At 44.9% G+C, this 14,959-nt stretch overlaps 1 protein-coding gene across 5 annotated transcripts in view; it reads right to left on the bottom strand.

The window, feature by feature from the left end:
* Nucleotides 1–7,040, bottom strand: part of Itpr1 (inositol 1,4,5-trisphosphate receptor type 1) — a 297,583-nt gene extending 290,543 nt beyond the window's left edge. For all 5 annotated transcript variants that reach the window (XM_042680110.1, XM_042680115.1, XM_042680112.1 and 2 more), the window contains exons 1-2: nt 6,859–7,040; nt 5,903–5,980 (exon numbers count right to left, since the gene is read on the bottom strand). The gene's annotated coding sequence lies outside the window, so the exon portion shown is untranslated. The remainder of the gene's footprint in view (nt 1–5,902; nt 5,981–6,858) is intronic.
* Nucleotides 7,041–14,959: the final 7,919 nt, after the last annotated feature.

Raw genomic sequence — 14,959 nt, 5'->3', positions numbered from 1 at the left:
GAGAGATGCTATACCATATAAGATGACTGCTTAGCTGTACCTCTGTGGAAAAATAGCTAACAGGTGAACAGGGCTGATTTCCATTCCATTTTACTAAAAAGACAGACAGAATAAGCTAAGTGAGAAGACTGGACTCTTGTGCTTGTTTTTGAAAGCTAATGCTGGACATTTTCTCAATGATCCCAACCTGGTGTCACTCATGAAATCCCACCAAAGGGACAGACACCTTGGAAAACAAAATGAAAATACAGACTGCTTTATTAATAAGAAATGACACTCAAGATGCTTTAGTGAAACAGGTAAAAAGTTGCTTTCCATGGGACTTAGATACACACATAATCCTCGCACAGCAGTGCGGACTCCAAAGCCGGAGCCCTGAGCTGAGATGGCTGGGGCTGATTTTAGGTTTTGCCACTTATCCTCAATTCCCCATGGTTTAACTAACAGGAAGCTTCACATCACAGGTGATCACTGACGCGATCTGTGGGCTGTTTTAGGCTTACACACGCAAGGCACCACCTCGGGGATCTGGGGAGTTGCTGATGTAGTCCTGATGTGGGAGGCAGATGGCGGGGTGGCAGGGGGCGCAGAAAGCCCGTGCTGAACTCCCAAGATCACCAAGAGGTTCTTGGGACTCTGTGCAAACCAAATGTTGGTTTTTCCCTGTCACGGAACAAGATTCCTTTCCTATTTCAGTGAATCTCAACTCCAGGTAAGTCATGTGATAGGCCAGACTGTTTGGTATGTGGTCTTCCAGCCTCATGGTCTCTTCAGAAAGGATGCTAGAGTTCAATGATCCTGAAGCCACACTGGGGATTCTATCGGAGGAATCCTCCAGGAAATCACTGCCGATTTGCAGTCAACCTCCACCCCATCTCCAACTTCAAACACCCCAGCTGGAGCCACGCTGGCCAGGGCATGTCCCACCTGCTCCTACTTCAGGACCTTTGCACTTGCTGCTCTGGACTTTATGGCTATCAACATGGCTTACTCAACCTCCTTCAGATCTCTGCTCAAACATCGCCAAAGCCATTCCTAAATTGAGTATCCACCTTCGGGAAACTAAAACTGAATCTCCATCCTTCACCCTAGATCAAAAAGCTCAAAGTAAAATCTGAAAGTTTCAATCTATTACAGGAAAATGTAGAGAAAAGCCTGGAAGTTATACAACACAGGTAAATCTGAACAGAACGCCAGAGGGTGGGAGCAAGAATTGACAAATGGGACTAATGAGACTACTTCAAATTAAAGAGTTCCTGTACAGCAAAAGAAACAATCACCAGAGCTAGAAACAACCCAGGCAATGGCCGTAAATTCCTCCCAGCTATTCAACTAATAAAGAATGAATGCCCAAAATATATAAAGAACTCAAAAAAAATGAACCATAATAAAGGAATCTGCTTAACAAATAGACAAGTGAACTAAACAGATAATTCTCAGAAAAAAATTGAAATGGCTAACACAAAGAAATATTCAAGATGAAGGAAATAATTCTTCTAGACCCCACTAAGAGCCATCTCACTGAAGTCCAGATGGTAGCCATCAAGAAAGAGATGCTCTCATACACTGCTGGTGTTTACAAAACTAACAACAGACTTCCCTTATGACCCCACTATATCACTAGTAGGCATATATCCAAAGGAGAGTAAATCAACAAACCAGAAAGACACCCGCACACATTCCTGTTTATTGTAGCACTGCTCACAATAACCAAATGATGGGATCAGCCAAGGTGCCCAATAACAGATGAATAACAGAAGACAGTATAGGTGCACACTATAGGAATATCACAGCCATAAAGAAAACTGAAATCATGTTATCTGCAGGAAAATGGTCAGAACTGTAGAACACATGTTGAGCGAAGCAAGCCAAACTCAAAAAGCAAGATACTGTGCATTTTCACCCATATATATTCATGATTGTGAGCATACGTATATATTTGTATATATAATTGCATATATGGATTAATATAAAAATGAAAAGCCTTTCTACTTTTTGAATCCCTTCCTAAGTACTCTATTAACATCCTTTTATAACATGAAATTTCCTGTTTTCAGCACTGGTGCACATTCACATTATTACAGTGCTGCACCTGTGACCATTATCCATCTCCAGAACTTATTCATATATCCAAACTAAACTCTGTACCTATTAAACAAAGTGCCCTATCCTCTTAACCCCAGAAACCAACAATCAATACTCTGCTTTACTATTCTGACAACAAAGTATTCCATATGAGTAGAGCCATACGGCATGTGCCTTTCCTATCCAGCAGCTGATTTCACTTGAGCATGTCTTCAAGGGTCACCCATGTTGAAATATGTGTTAGAATTTCCTGCCTTTTTAGGAGTGAGTAATATTCCATTGTATGTACAGATCATATTTTTTTATTTATCCATCAAAAGACACTGGATTATTTTCACCCTTTGGCTATTATGAATTAAAGAATGCTTTCAATGTAGGTATAGAAATAACTGCTCACTGGCTGGGCGCTGGTGGCTCACACCTGTAATCTTAGCTATTCAGGAGGCTGAGATCTGAGGATCGGGGTTCAAAGCCAGCCAGCCCAGGCAGGAAAGTCCGTGAGACTCTTATCTCCAGTAAACCACCAGAAAACCAGAAGTGGGGCTGTGGCTCAAGTGGTAGAGCGCTTGAGCTGAAAAGCTTTGAGCTGAAGAGCTGAGGGACAGCGCCCAGGCCCAGAGTTCAAGCCCCACGACTGACAAAAAAAAAAAAAAAAAGAGAAAGACTTGCTCAAAGTCCCTGCTTTCAATTTCTTAGGTAAAGACCTACAAGTAGTTGTATGTGCTAGACCCTATAGTGATTCTTTTAATGTTTTTAAATATATTTTGAAGAACCGTCATACTGTTCTCCATAGCAGCTACACCACTGAGCATCCCCATCAGAAACACACAAGGGTTCCAACTCACCTACACCCTGGTCAATGCTTATGTTCTGGTCCTCTGACCCTTCATTTTTGCCCACAGCACGTACTACCTGCCGAGTCTGTCTCCCTCCTAACCCTCTTGGGTACAGACTGTTCATTGCTGCATCTCAAGTACCTTGTACACACTTAGAACTTAGTAAGTGCTCAGGAAATTTTTCAGAATACATCTGAATGATGACAAATAGGCATTCGAGTCTGAGTCTAGTTTAGGGACTCTCAGATTTGAAGAGGTGATGGGTTCAGGAGTTTACTCAGCTCATCCTCATTAGCACCCATCCCAGAAGCCAGTGACATCATGACAATGGGACGGAATCATAAAAGCTATGTCAATCATGCTATTGGCGGGGCTTCATTGTATTCATTACAAGAACCATGGGGGAGGGGGGCCGAAAACCTGCAAAAATGAACTAAAAAATGAGCACACCGACTTCTAGTTAGTAGAAATCCTACACGTGCGATGTATCTTATTTTTAAATATCAGACCAATAGCAAGCAAGATGGAACAGTGGTGTTGGGAAGATTCCTTAATGAGGCGGTCCGAGGACAGCTTGACCTAGAAACCTAACTCCAGACCTACTTTTATTTTGGTTGGGGTGGGTTTTTTTTTTTTTCCTGTTGTTCATATTTGGTGTCTGTTGTTTCTTTCTTTCCTTTTTTTCCATTAATAGCTGCTTGTGAAAAAAATACCTGAATTTCCATGAGATCATTATTAGCTAAAGACCCATGTGAGCTTCTCCCCCCTCCCTTGGGAAGTGAATTGGTTTCACCCCACTGGATTAGTGTCAGAACTAGTTTGTCAGTCTGAGTCAATGTCTGTCCATCTGCACCAGTCTGTCTGTCACTCACTGTCTCCTCCCCTTGATGTTTCCTCACTGAAAATAATTTGAGGAAAGACAACAAGGCTTTCTGGCGGAATTAATCCATTTCTTCCCTTCACCTGCAACCATTCTATCACTCTTGAGCATCTGCAAGAAAAGATGCCCATTCTCTCCCAAAGGAAGCACTTTACATTTTAATGGATGCCACTGTCAACACCCAACGACTTTCATGGTGTCAATGTGGAATACGAAGAACTTTCCCTGCCTGGTAAGAAGGAAATCTTGATAGGATTTTCTGTTCTTATTTTGGATGAATCCAAGAGGATATTGTGCTTTTAACAAACATTCATGTGTACAATAAACACAACTGAAAGAAATAAAAAAAGAAAAATGTTCTGCACTACTGGCCACCCAGGCAGGCTTGAGGATGTGTGAGAGGCCTCCAGCGTTTCTCAGACTAACTGCACTTTAAACCCTCAAATCATTCTGGAAGAGAACAGCCTGACCTTTGGACCTGTTCAAACGCCTTGATGTCATTCATGATCAAGATATACCTCAGGTACAAGATGAGCCTGATGCCAGGCATAGCTAACTTTCCTCATGGTTTCGTCTGGCTTTGTTTCTTTTTATTGTCCTCCAAGTCTTTCAACGTACAGTTTTCCAAGAGACTCAGCCACATCCAACACTTCCTCAAATATCCATATTCTTTTATCTGTCTGTAGCTACATCATTTCCTTCTTATATCATTTTATCGTTGGTGGGACAAAAATAAAATTAACAGTAGTATAATTATCATTTTTCCGACCTTCTCTCTTTCCTCTCCACCTTCACCCCCACCTTAGGCACATTTGTGGGATGCAGTACAGCTTCACTGCCTGGGGTTATTACAGCTTGCTTTCAAGCACTCAGGTTTCCAAATAAACTTCTATGTCAGACCTGGCTCACAAGGTTTTAATCTGCCAGTCTTGTTTTTTTGTTTTGTTTTGTTTTTAACCAACCTAGTTGAGAAGAATCTGTGGGCCCATTTCTCCTTGTCTGCACCTTATCCTGAAGGAAGGTAGCTTGCAGGAGCTAATCTTTGGCTTTATGAGGGCCCACACAGCCATTAGTCAATAAAAGAACTCCAAGAAATAGCTACATCTCACACATCTGAATGCTTCTCACACCACCAGAACTCCTGAGGATCTTATCAACAGGAAACAAAAACACTATACTACCATAATGAAGTGTCTGGCTTTTATTCTCTCATTAGAAAAGCCCAAAGATTGTAGCCCAGGGAACAGCTAAATATTTAGAATGTTAAAGAAGTTACTAAGAACAGCTGCCCACTATTACCCCACCCCAATGCAGGGTTGTTTACCCTGCTCCTTGACCATTTCAGAAGAAAAAAACTTTTGATGGCCAAATCTCCAACACTGGGGATGGACATGCACCCATTGAGACCTATATTTCTACGAGTGCAGTCTAACCATTTTGGAGGGGGGAAAATAAAAGGAGCTCTTGTGCTTATAAATACTGCTCTCAGGCCACATCCCAGGACAGGCAACAAAACAATAGGTACACATGAGATTGCTTGCTGTTTGTTCAGGTGGCTTCAGTCAAGGCCCAGATGCTACTATCTTATGCTTGGAGAACTCACTTCCCTTTTTAAAGTTCTCATTCTTTGCCAGTAAGCACTTTCATTTCTTGCAATCCAAGACCTTGATGAAGCATACGGTTCATGGGAAGAAAAAAAAAGTGACTATTTTTGAAAGAGAGAGGCATTTCATTTTTGCTTCCTTATCTTGACGAATGAAAAGTACTGTATCCTTCAGAATTAAAATCATCAGCACACTCCTCAGGCTACCAAAGGGACAGCGCTTTTACAACTCCGTTTAATGGAGTTTACCCCCACCTTCACCCCCACCTCCACACACCCCCCCCCATAAACAGTCAGGCTGCTTTAATTCTGAGCTACCATCAAAAGAAACTCTTCCGGGCTGTCTCTGCTATTTAAAACCCTCACGAAAGGCAATGACATTTTTTTTTTAAATACTCTTTCTATCTCTCCATTGCTGCTTATTCAAATGAGGACTTTAAGTAGCCTTTAAGACCAAACCTCATTTTCTGACGACAACACACAGGTTTCCACACTCACCTGACCAGGGTCAGGCCCTCTGCTGCCAAAGCACTGCCCAGTCAGAGATCCGAAGCCTGTGTTTCTGTGGTCAGCAACCTAAAGAGGTACAAAACAAATGAATATGAGATCATGCCAAGGGTCTCTCACCAGAAAAAAATAAAGGAGGGAGGGAGGGAAGGAAGGAAAGAGGAAGGAAGGAAGGAAGGAAGGAAGGAAGGAAGGAAGGAAGGAAGGAAGGAAGGAAGAGAGGGAGGAAGGAAGGGGCTCCAAATTCCAAGTTTGGCTAGCAAGTTGGTTGGGACCACTTGGGAGAAGATTCCAGGTATTAAGGCTGGCTTATTTCCAGGGCCAGTGAAACCAGCCTGGCACGCACCAACTTCGAAGAGATCTCCAAGCACTTGTTCCTTTCCCCGGGCGCACCCCCGCCCCCCAGCAGGCCACAAGGCTCAGACCCCCGCATCCTCCGTGCCCGCCCCCCCCACCTTCGTCCCCACTTCTTCCCGCCCGCACCCCCCCTCCCCAGCTTTCTTCCGTTTTCGTGGGTTTTTTTTTAACCCTCCCGAGTCCCCACCACCACACGCAGACATTATCCTCCCAACCATGCAGCCGGCCAGAGGGCTACACGTTTAGAAAGACGGCTTCCTGGAGCAGACTCACATCGGACACCCCCTCAGCTCCTCTCACCCCTCTCCTCACCCCCCCCCCCCAAAAAAACACAACTATTTCCAGAAGCTGCGTCCAAGCTGGGGGACTGCCATTCCAGGACAGCCAGACCACAGCTATCCATGTATTCGCGAGCCCGTCCCCCCCAGATTACCAGGGTGAAGAACCCCCCCGTGCGCCCCAAGTGCACGCAAAAGCCTCCCAGAGAGCTGCGCACACGAACAAGAAAGAACGCGCACACACTCCAACTTCTGCGCCCGAAGCCGGGCAGTGCCGACCCCGCGCCCGACGCGCCCGGCCCCAGCCGCTACCTTGGAGCCCTGGGGAGCCGCGCGGCTCTGGGGGAGCCCGGCGGGAAGCGGGGTTCAGCAGCCGCTGGGTAGTCCCATGTCCGCGAAGTCCGAGCCCGTTCCGTTAGGATGGAAGCGGAACACCCACACCTCCGCCGGCGTGCGCTCGCGCTCTCCTCCCCCTGCAGCCGCCTCCTCCTCCGCCTCCGCCTCCTCCTCCCCTCCCACCCTGCAGGCTGGAGGGAGCGCCTCAGCACAGCGTCCACATGGTTACTGCACTTCGAAGCGGCGGCTGGCAGCTTATATATGCAGGATGGCTCCTTGGGAAATGTAGTCCGCATGCCAGATCCAGCCAATGCCTGAGGCGGCGCAGAAGGACTACAAATCCCAGAAGCCCTCGGGAAACCCGGGCTGGGCTCTAAATAGACGCGCGCGGAGACAGGGGGCGGGGCGTCCTTAGGGACGGCGGGGCTGTGGTCGGGCGTCGCGGAACGCACCCTACTGGGGACCTGGAGCCGGTGGCCGCCTCTTCTAGGCGCCTCGAACGCTTTGGAAACTTTTCCTTGTCTTTCCTTCGCTGGCATCCAGGTGTCAGTAAGGACCCGGGAAGAGAGGGGTTGGGATTGCCGCTTTGGGAAGTTTTGTTGTTGTTGCTCGTTTGAGTGCGGGTCCTGGGGCTTGAACTCGGGGCCTGGGCGCGGTCCCTGAGCTTCTGTGCTCAAGGATAGCGCTTGAGCCACAGCTCCACTTCCAGTGGTTAATTGGACGTAGGAGTCTGCTGGACTTTCCTGCCCGGGCTGGCTTCGAACCGGGGTCCTCATTCTCAGCCTCCTGAGTAGCTGGGATTACGGACGTGGGCCACCACGGGCGCCCGGCTTTGGGGAGTTTTTACACGCTGTCGTCCTTCACACACACACACACACACACACGCCCAGAATTCCAGAAATCCGGGGCACAGACACCACCAGTGTTTTGCGGTCCGGGATTAAAGGCGGGAGGTGAAGTCTTTATTTAATCTGCTCCGCCCTGCTGGTCCCCACGCCGGCCAGTGGCCGGAGGCAACTTCTCCATCCGAACCCCACACTTGTTTGGGCGTTCGGCAGGAGGTGAGGGAAACCCGATCTTCTCCACCAGGAGGGGACCCTGCTGCGCCCTGTCCGGGCTGCCGCCATCAGACCCTGGACCTGGGTCCCAACCCTGCTCCTCGCAGCCCCTCGGCTCCCGGAAGCTGTAAACGCTTAAATAAATAAACCGCAAACCAGAAAAATGAGGGGCTGGGAGCGAGGCCAACCCCCGCGGCGCTGCGTGCTTCCGGACGTCCCCAGCACGGAGAAGTGGGGGTTTCAAGCTCACTTCAGTCGTAGCTGGGGCGCCCGGGGGCTGATGTGCGAAGCTTTGGCTTGGGGAATAAGGAGAGGCAAAGTCGGTCCCCTCCCTGCCTCGAGGACGCGTGTTCGTTCCACCAGCGTCTCCTGCGTGCGCGCTGGGTGCCGGGCGCGTGGCAGCAGCTGGGAGCGAGGCGCTGGCTTGCTGCCGCGTAAGATCTGCCTCAAAGGACGTTATTGCTAATTACAATAGTCATCACGACAATTAAAAATGGGGTTGTTGTTTTTTTTGAGCCCACACCCACTTCTTCATGCATCATGCCTTATTATGTCTTTGGCAGGTGCCCAACTGAGGGCTCCAAGAACTGCTAACTGCTAACTCCTCGAGATCTCACGGAAGTTAAATGGAAGCTCCAGCCTGGATGTGTCCCAGCCCCCTTTGGGGACACCTGTCACCCTCCTTAATGGACCTTTCTCCTCATTTGAGGAGCAGCCTCAGAGCCCCCAGACAAGTTATTTTCATCTCTTTGCCCCACTTTTACCATCGTAGAGAAAGAGATACTCACTAGAATTTACCTAGTTTCTATCTGGATTGCTGGATACAAGAGTCTTGTGAAACTTTAGGAACAATTAAGGAAAGTACTATAGCTAATAATTCTTGCTGACATAATCATTAGCACCCAAACTAATAATTGCTGACACATCTTAGATGTATGTCACATGCCAGGCATTGCCCAAAGCTCCTTGTGTATATATCACATCATCAAAGCCTATTAACTAACCATTTGTTTAATGTGAGAAATCAGACACAAAGGAGTTAAGTCATGGCCCCCAAGTCACACAGGTGTGGCTGGACTGCTTGATGCCTGAACCCTTGACCTTAACTACCCTGTGCTACCTCCCTACCCTTGTATTTTCTTGCTCATAGAGGCATTTAAACTAGTTCAGCAATGGAAAAAAACTCTGGAGTTGGCAACCTGTGGGTTTGTTATATTCACTCTTGTGCATCCGGAAATTACCTGTCTGTCTTGCCACAGGGAGCAGAGTCTGCACCTTTTCTCATCATCTCCTTCTGTCTTCCCATGAAAACAACTTGTTCCATATGCAAAGGGCCTTCGACTTGTAGTAATAGAACTGATATGTCATAAAGGGTAGTTATTTTATGTGTTTCTGGCTTGTAAATGCATTGCAATTGTAACCCCAAAGAATTCCTAGTCACATTTGAGAGCTAGTGACAAGCAATTCTAACCTCACAGTGCACATTCGCCTCTTACCCTGCTTTATCCAACACTTTCCTCTAACATCCACAGAGTTCATTAAGAGAAGGAAGCGTGTCTTGTTTATACATGTGTTCTCTTCACTGGGCCTAGAAGGGCTTCTTCCTCCATCCAGACATTTTCATACCTGTACAGAAGCAAATCAGTGTGTTAGAACACTTTCATGGAAGGTGTGTCAGGTGTGTGGCTGGAAGTATGGTCGTATTTTTTGAGCATGCTAATTTCACAGCCCCATTTTCTTTGCTTGTGTGTACAGATAATACTATTCAACATTTCACAAGTTTGGAAGCTGCTAGAACACTAGAGGGTAATTTTTCTAATTGGCCATGATAAGAAGAGATCCTCTAGGGCATACAATGGGTAAATGCACATTGGGAGAAATTAAGCCATTTGCACAACTGTTCTCCATTAGCAGTGCGGGGGGGCGGGGGGGCTGCATTTTCTTTGTATTTTTCCCTGGGAAATTTTTGGTCCTGAATTTCCAATAGTATAGCTCCTGTCCCTTTAGTCACTTAAAATGTGGCTACTTCTATCTTAGAAGAGAAGTTAATGGAAAATATACATTGAATTTCAAATGATTGATACAAAGAACAATAGCAAACTATCTCAATTGATCATATATTGAACTGATATTATGTCAGATATGTTGGATTACTTGCTTGAGTTTTCTTCCTTCATTTTGCCTTTGACATGTGCTAGTACGAAATTAAAAATCATGTATGTGACTCATAATGTATTTTATTGGGCAACACTGATCTAGAGAACTGAGAATCTGATCCTGAAGGTCATACTTCAAGATGACCAGCCATGGAAATTACCACTTAAGACTTTGCCCTTGAGATGCCCATGCTGGAAGTCAAGAGGGCTCTGCAGAGTCAGGATAGTATCATAGACTGAGCAGACGTCTGAAGACAGTAGGAGACTAGCACATCAGCTTACCCCCAGGGAAGCCCTACAAATAGAAAACGTTTATGGCAGCAGAACACAGCTAAAAACAGCAACGAAACTCATCTGCCTAGAAGCCCACCCCCCTTAGTGCTGTCCTCATTAAGACACCAAGATATGCTGGAGAAAGCCGGGAATCACAAGAATGGACAAGACCACCACCACACCCTTCATCTCCAGATTTATTTGTTTGTGTTTTCATATTTGGGGAGGGATACTATGAATCCTTGCCTGTCCAATGCACTGATCAATGGCTTATAGGACATTACAGGGCTTTCCAAGTTCAATTGAGCAATGCTAAAATCAAAGAATGTTATCAAAAAGGATAGAGGAAAGATTGATATGTCCTATTATAGTTCTCAGCTCCAAACTGATATTGAGAATGCAATATTCCCAACTGTCTCCCAGCATAGACTTCAATCACCTGTGAGTGTCACAATGCACCTTGAGTGCTATAGTTTATCATTTTTCTGAGATCCTCTTCAATGGCAAGGAAGTATGTCTACAGCCTACATCAGGGAAATTTGACCTACGTTTGGATGACTTTATTTGGTGTGATAGTCTATCATTAACTATAAAAATATTAACTATAAAAATATCAAGAGGAATAGCTATTAAATAGCCAGTTCTCCTACTAGTCTTCCTTGGTCATTGTTAACCTTGTAGGGCAGGAATGGAGTCAAAGTACTTTTGGAGAGTTTTGTAAAAACCCATGGATACTTGCCAAACATAACATGGACACTCAAAATTGTAGCATCAGTCCTTGATGATGTTTCTTTTTTTTTTTTTTTTTTTTTGTTGGTCATGGGGCTTGAACTCTGGGCCCTGGGTGCTGTCCCTCAGCTCTTCAGCTCAAGGCGAGCTCTCTACCACTTGAGCTACAGCACCACCTCCGGTTTTCTAGTGGTTTATTGGAGATAGGAGTCTCACGGTCTTTCCTGCCCGGGCTGGCTTTGAACCGCGATTCTCAGATCTCAGCCTCCTGCGTAGCTATGATTACAGGCATGAACCACTGGCGCCCGGCTCTTGATGATGTTTCTTGTACCAACACCCCACTTAGATGTTCTCAATGAAGACCACCTACGTTCTTTGAAGACATAGACTAAGTCCTGTATTTGTGCACCTGTTCTAGTACCTAACTCAGTAGTGAGTACTGGCTACTCACTCAACCCTTACTGGATAACTATTGGGACTCCAAGAGTATCCGAAAGAAAGGACCTCTGGACATGTTGCAGTCCTACTTGAAATGGGTAATTTGATAGGAAAATTCAGGTATTTCTTGAGTCTAGACTCCAGACATCCTGTGAGGCTAAAAGCAGGCTCCAGTAGGGAAAGGCCCTAGTAATTGTGCTTTTGGTCTGGAGGGCAAAATAGGCTACTAGTCATCTTGTTAGTAAAAAGAACTTGGACAGAGTGTCATTGACTTAGCATCTTGAAGGCAGTGTAACAGCTACAAAAAAAAAAAAAAAGGCGGGGGGGGGGGGGACAAATTAAGCTAGGAGTGTAGGTCAGTGTTGGAGCACTTGCCTAGATTTTGCACAGCTCTGGGTTCCATCCCCAGGACCACAAGAAAGGAAAAAAATGGATACAAAAACAAAGGAATTACTATTGACTTTATACCAGATGGAAGTGGCAACAATACCATTTCTGAGGATAATATTATTAATATCACCTGGGATCATATCATTAAACAAAGAGAACTGTTGTTTTCCTGAAATATGCAGAACCAAGAGTTTATTGTTGACTCAGACATTTCCTCCAATCTCCTTAATCCTATGTGCAGAGCATTTTCTGCTAAACAGGCTGGATCTGGACCCTTGGAATAAATGCCTGCCTACCTTATTGTTTGAGCTGAAATGAAATCTGCAGCAAAAGAAACAAAGGAAGCTCTTGTGTGTTGGTTAGTTGGTTGATTGACAAGATTGTGTCTGGATTCTCCTTCTTCAGCTTTATGATTGCTTGGATTTCAGATATGCACTAGCAGGCCTAGAATTTAGCTAATACATGTAAGAAGTAACAAAATTTAAAATCACCCTTTTGCAGCTTTAAGTAAAATAAGTTACTTAGAAAACAATGTCATCCTATATCTGAAACTCACTCTCAAAACTGCACAACTACATAACACATATATTTTTCAGTCATATTCAAAAACTATATAAAATCTTGCCATATTTATAGTTATTTCTATGCCCTTTTGTGAGAGTTTCACATTTGTGGTGGAGGCATAATTATTTTTTTTACCTTTGAAAGTTTGAAATACCAATAAATTATTGAATAAAAATACCTACAATTAGCTTTTGGGGTAAAATCCCAAATAAGGGTGTTTACAACCTAGCAACTTTGTTTCTGTTATGTTCACCAAGTTACATATCCTTCTTAGGGTCTTTGCAAGTCAAGCAGAAAAGCACAAGGAATTATGCATGAGGAAAAGTCGTGGAAACTGGCGGTCTTAATGATCAATAGACCTAACCAGGGCAGGGAATTCTTCTTAATTTAGTCACCAAAATGATGTGAGACCTGTGGATTTTTTCCTCTTCCAACCCCGAGACAGTGTATCCACACTCAATCCAATTAACTGCTTCCTTTCGTTTCCAGTTTTTTTTTGTTCCCAGACTTTTAAGTATCTCCTCCCAACCCCCATTATAGTTTTAGGATATGGGTAACCTATATTGAAAGCTCAACCCCCATGGAGGTTTTAAGATTCTGTCCCTCATACAACTATTTGTAGGTAAGATCATCTCAGAGAAGTGGAACTGGACAGGTAGAAGAGATCCTTCAGTTAATGAAGTGCTGGATCTCAGTTTAAGCTGGTATTTAGTGAGTAGTTAACTACCTCTCTACCAGGTACTCGCTGGACACTGAGGACAAGACTCTGTACAGAGTGCTTTTGCTGTCTGCCTTTTCCTTCACTGTTACTTGCCTTCCAGAAGCTTCCAAATGTGATTAGGGGATAACAAATGGGAAGAGTAGCTGGCTTAACTAGGTTGAAGCTCATCAGCTGGTCTTTCAGGCTGTGCCCACCTTTTTGCCTTTTCTACTAAGACATTGCAGACTTAGTCGCTCTGATTAGAAAACAGCCATGATGCTGTCAGGTCCCTTGCCTTTTTTCTTACGTCACTTCCACCTGAGGACTTGTCTGTTCATACTGCAGAATTCCTCCGTTAAAGGTACAGATTATTATTATTTTTTGGGGAGGTGTCTGGTCGTGGGGCCTGAACTCTGGGCCTGGGCACTGTCCCTCAACTCTTCAGCTCAAGGCTAGCGCTCTACCACTTGAGCCATAGCACCACTTCCAGCTTTTTTCTTTTTGCTTATGTGGTGCTGAGGAATCAAACCCAGGGCCTCATGCATGCAAGGTAAGTGCTCTACCACTGAGCCACCTTCCCAGCCCCAAAGGTACAGATTATTGAGGTGGTCATTTCTGACCTGGTATGGGCGGCTCCTACTAATCAAGAGGTAGAGATCAAGAGGATTGCCATTTGAGGTCAGCCCGGGCAAAAAGAGTTTGTGAGACAACCCATCTCAACAAACAAGCTAGGTAACAGCGATATATAACTGCAATCCCAGCTATACAGAGACATCAGTAGGACGCTCATGGTACAAGGCTGGCCCTGAGCAAAAACCAAGACTTGGATCCAAAAACTAAGAAAAAAAGAGGAATGTGGATATAGTGTAAATGGTAGTGGCCCTGAGTTCAAACCCAAGTACTTTCAAAGACAGACAGAGAGAAACAGACAGAGAAAAAGTCCTTTGTTACTAAAATTGAAACACTTATATTGAATATAATACAGCAAGTAAAAGAAGAAGCTTCTCTGAGTAGTTTTCTCTATTCAATTCTTCTCCCAAACAAGCCTCCCCACCTCCCTCACATCTCTACATTTTAGGAGGAAAAGAAAGAAGGGGTAAAAACTGAATCTAAACCAGGTGCTGATGGCTCATGCCTGTGATCCTAGCTACTCAGGATGCTGAGATCTGAGAATAGTAGTTCAAAGCCAGCCAGGGCAGGAAAGCCTATGAGCCTCTTAGCTCCAATAAACTACCAGAAAACCAGAAGGGGTGCTGTGACTCAAGCGGTAGAGTGCTAACCTTGAACTGAAGAGCTGAGGGACAGCTCCCAGGCCCAGAGTGCAAGCCCCATGACCAACTAACCAACCAAACAAACAAACAAACAAACTTGAATCTATTTTCAAAGTGGTGCAGGTCTGATTCACCATCTGAAATACCTTAAAAAGAATTTGCTACTCCTTGAAGCAAATGAGCCATTCTGTAAAGATAAATGTTCATTAGGGAAACAAAATTTAAACAAGCATATGGTATGGTTATCATCAAGAATAAATACAGATATTTAGAAGAAGACACTTATTCTTTCCAAAACAATCTCACTGAGAGGAAAAGCCAAGTCTTTCTTTCTAAGGTTCTGAAGGTACTGTTTTCGTTTTCATTTTAAACTTTTTTTTGGGTATGCTGGTACTGGGCTGGAACTCAGGGCCTCTTGCTTGGATTTTTCTGCTCAAGGCTGGTTAATTGGAGATAGGAGTCTTACAGACTTTCCTGCTCCAGCAGGCTTCAAACTCC

The sequence above is a fragment of the Dipodomys spectabilis genome, unplaced genomic scaffold (assembly GCF_019054845.1).
Source record: "Dipodomys spectabilis isolate Male_0828 unplaced genomic scaffold, ASM1905484v1 ptg000054l, whole genome shotgun sequence".
NCBI classification, from domain to species: Eukaryota; Metazoa; Chordata; class Mammalia; order Rodentia; family Heteromyidae; genus Dipodomys; species Dipodomys spectabilis.
Note: the sequence above shows the minus strand (reverse complement) of the source record. Positions and strands in the feature narration are given on the sequence as shown.